Source organism: Pongo abelii, chromosome 7 (genome assembly GCF_028885655.2).
Source record: "Pongo abelii isolate AG06213 chromosome 7, NHGRI_mPonAbe1-v2.0_pri, whole genome shotgun sequence".
Taxonomy (NCBI): domain Eukaryota; kingdom Metazoa; phylum Chordata; class Mammalia; order Primates; family Hominidae; genus Pongo; species Pongo abelii.
The window spans coordinates 12,689,381-12,693,569 of NC_071992.2; the positions used below are offsets into that span (position 1 = coordinate 12,689,381).

A 4,189-nucleotide genomic window follows, 5' to 3' on the forward strand; every position below is an offset into this window, starting at 1 on the left:
CAGTGGTGTGATCTCTGCTCACCGCAACCTCCGCCTCCTGGGTTCACGCCATTCTCCTGCCTCAGCCTCCCAAATTGCTGGGACTACAGGCACCAGCCACCACGCCCAGCTAATTTTTTGTATTTTTAGTGGAGACGGGGTTTCACCATGTTAGCAGGATGGTCTCGATCTCCTGACCTCGTGATCCTCCCGCCTCGGCCTCGCAAAGTGCTGGGATTACAGGCATGAGCCACTGCGCCCGGCCCCCTGGTGCTTCACTTTTACAGTCATAGCCATCTCCTTTCCTCCCCACCTCCCTAACCCTGGCAATCACTTGTCTATTCTATTCTCCCTCTCTATAATTTGGGTGTTTTGTTTTGTTTGGAGATAGGGTCTTGCTCTGTCACCCAGGCTCTGGAGTGCAGTGGTGCAATCACGCTCACTGCAGCCTCAATCTCAAGTGAGGTTGCAGGTGATCCTCTCACCTCAGACTCCCAAGTAGCTGGGACTACAAGCACACACCACCATACCCAGCTAATTTTTCTATTTTTTATAGACACAAGGTTTCTTTCTTTCTTTCTTTTTCTTTTTCTTTCTTTTTATTTCTCTCCTTCCTTCCTTCCTTCTTTCCTTCCTTCCTTCCTTTCTTTCTTTCTCTCTCTCTCTTTCTCTGTCTTTCTTTCTTTCTCTCTCTCTTTCTTTTTTTTTTTTTGTCAGAGTCTCAGTCTGTCACCCAGGCTGGAGTGCAGTGGCACAATATCGGCTCAGTGCAACCTCCGCCTCCTGGGTCTAAGCTATTCTCATGTCTCAGCCTCCTGAGTAGCTGGGATTACAGGTGCATGGCACCATGCCTGGCTAATATTTGTATTTTTAGAAGCAATGGGGTTTCACCACATTGGCCAGGCTGGTCTTGAACTCCCAACCTCAGGTGATCCACCCACCTCAGCCTCCCAAAGTGTTGGGATTATAGGCGTGAGCTACCGCACCCGACCTAAAAATGGGGTTTCACCATGTTGGCCAGGCTGGTCTCAAAATCCTGGACTCAAGCGATCCACATGCCTAGACCTCCCAAAGTGCTGGGATTACAGACATGAGCCACTGCACCTCGCAGTTTCATTTATAGAATGTTATATAAGTGGAATCACACAGCATGTAAGCTCTTGAAATTTGCTTTTTTCACCTTACATAATTCCCTTGAGATTCATCCCAAGTACCTGCATGCATCTATAGCCATTTGTTTTTCTTGCTGAATAGTACTCCACAGCATGGCTGTAGCACAGTTTGTATAACCATTCACCTACTGAAGGACATTTTGGTTGTTTCCAGTTTGAGGTTAGGTCTATTTAATTTAATTTAATTTATTATTATTATTATTATTATTATTATTATTATTATTATTATTATTATTATTTGAGATGGGGTCTTGCTGTGTCACCCAGGCTGGAGTGCAGTGACGTGATCTCAGCTCTCTGTAACCTCCACTTCCAGGGTTCAAGCAGTTCTCCTGCCTCAGCCTCCCAAGTAGCTGGGATTACAGGCACCTGCCACCATGTCCAGCTAATTGTTTTGTATTTTTAGTAGAGATGGGGTTTCACCATGTTGGCCAGGCTGGTTTCAAACTCCTGACCTCAAGTGATCCGCCCTCTTCGGCCTCCCAAACCGCTGATTACAGGCGTAAGGCGCCGCACCTGGCTAGGTCTATTTAATTTTATAAAATAAAATCATTAGGCATATCATCTGTCAGTTTTACCATATTAAAAAGTCCAAATGTTTTCAGTTTCCTTCCAAATCCCCATCCTTGCCTTTTCCTTTAACTTTTAAAGTGCCGTGCTCATGTCTTAAGCATATTTTTCTGAGGTTTATTGACCAAAATTCCATAAAATTCAGACTCAAAAATGCAATACTTTTGCCAGATGCAGTGGCTCACACCTGTAATCCCAGCCATAATCCCAGCCCTTAGGGAGGCTGAGGCAGTAGGATAGGGGTTAAAGAACAGACTGGGCAACATAGCAAGACTCTGTCTCTACAAAAAATTTTAAAAGTAGCCAGGCGTGGTGGCATGCACCTATAGTCCCAGTTACTTAGGAGGCTGAAGTGGGAGGATTGCTTGAGCTAAAGAGTTCCAGGCTGTAGTGAGCTATGATCACACCATGGCACTCCAGCCTGGGTGACAGAACAAGAACCTGTTTCTTTCTTAAAATGCAAATACTTTTATATGATAGTACAATAATGTTTTATCTTATGTTTCTATTACTTCTCTTGATTGGGCCCAACATATAGCCAACTTTTTTGGCTGCCTAAAGTTGATGAGCTCAGAAAACAGTCTAATATTCTGCACAGACGTATGTGTAGCCCTAGGAGCTGTAAGTATAGTCTGGACTATTTTTGTTAACTTTCCATCTTGGCCAGGCACCTATACTTCCCAGCTACTCGAGAGGCTGAGGCAGGACGATCAACTTGAGCCCAAGAGTTCATTTAAGGCTCGGTGAGCTATGATCACGCCATTGCACTCCAGCCTGGGTGACATAGCGAGACCCTGTCTCTAAAAAAATAAAAATAAAAATTCCATCTTTCATTGACCTGGGCTGAAACCCACCTACTACTTCTCTGTAGCTCAGAGAGTCTGGCAAGAGTTTCATGTCTCTTATGACTTTTTGTTTGTATCTCCACTACCTGTCAAGTCCTGTGCTATCTGCAAACTTAGGGTCTGTGCCATGCAAACTCCTTCCCTACTCTTACATAAAGGACCAGGGCTTTGGGCCAGCTTTTCTCAATTTCTTGGTCCTGTGTCCATTGCAAATGAGAGTCTTATCTATGACTGCTTTCTGTTCATCAGAAACAAGGAATTCATTTCACTTTCCAAAACCCTGAACCAGCTCTCTAAGTGCTAGGAAACCAGGACTGTTCCTACCATAGGCTGAGGAAGAAAGAGACCAGTGAGCCATGCCAGTGGTTCCCATACCTGCCTGCACCTCACACCCAGGCACATTAGAGCTGAGGAAGCCCCAGGGCATGAGTATCTTTAGGAAAACCCAGGGACTCAAATAAATGCTGGTAAACATAGACACTGGAATACTAGGCAACCATCAAAAAGACTGGGGCAGCTGTTTATTACACTGGTAAGAAAAAAGCCTCAAGATCCAATGTTATATGAATGAAGCTAGTATAAATCAGTATGCTTCCATTTGAATAGGGGATAATAATGTGTATTTGCCTTTGGTTATAGAAGCATAAAATCTCTGGAAGGATTCACAAGACCCTTGGGATGAGGGTTGCCTCTGAGGGACTTATAGGAGGCTGGGAGACAGAGGGCAGAGAGCAACTTTTCCTACGGACCTTTTAAAATTAGTTGAGTGTTAAACCAGGTAAATAGATTACCTGTGTCGAAAATCAGATTAGATCCTTTTGTAGGTCATAAGTGCGATGATTGGGATGTTGTGCTCAAGCGTGAGATGTGCCTCCCTCAAACCTTGTTACAATGTTGGCACATTACCTGTCTGACATGAAAAAAAAAAAAAAGGGAGACAGGCTTGGTGGCTTTCACCTGTAATCCCAGTACTCTGGGAGGCCAAGGTGGGAGATCACATGAGGTAAGGAATTTGATACCAACCTGGCCAACATGATGAAAGCATGTCTCTACTAAAAATACAAAAATTAGCTGTGCGTGGTGGTTTGCACCTGTAATCCCAGCTACTTGGGAGGCTGAGGCAGGAGAATCACTTGAACCCGGGAGGCAGAGGTTGCAGTGAGCCGATATCGTGCCACTGCACTCCAGCCTGGGCGACAGAGTGTGACTGCGTCTCAAAAAAAAAAAAGAAAGAAAATGAATCAAATTAAATAACAAAATTAAAACAAAAGTGATTCTAATGCGCAGCCACAATTGAGAACTACTGTGCAATACAGCCGTGAGCCAATAGTGAAAACTACAAGGCCAATTACAAGCTTCAGGGACTATCTACATATCTATCTCTCTCTTTATTTATTTTGGAACAAGGTGCCTGTGGTCCCAGATACTCAGGAGGCTCAGGTGGGAGGATCGTTTGAGCCTGGGAGTTTGAGGCTGCAGTGAGCTGTGATTGCACCACTGCACTCCAGCCTGGGCAACAGAGTGAGACCCTGTCTCAAAAAAAAAAAAAAAAAAGTTGAAAATTCCCTTTTAGGTCCACATCCACTTACCTTTAAAAAATTGAGGGATAATGGGCCAGGTACG

The 4,189-nt window shown here is 44.4% G+C and overlaps 1 non-coding gene across 1 annotated transcript; it reads left to right on the forward strand.

Annotated features, from left to right (window-relative positions):
• The first annotated feature begins 3,378 nt into the window (after nt 1-3,378).
• Nucleotides 3,379-3,482, forward strand: LOC112134823 (small nucleolar RNA U13). The gene has a single exon (XR_002916173.1). It is a non-coding gene; the product is annotated as a small nucleolar RNA U13 (small nucleolar RNA).
• Nucleotides 3,483-4,189: the final 707 nt, after the last annotated feature.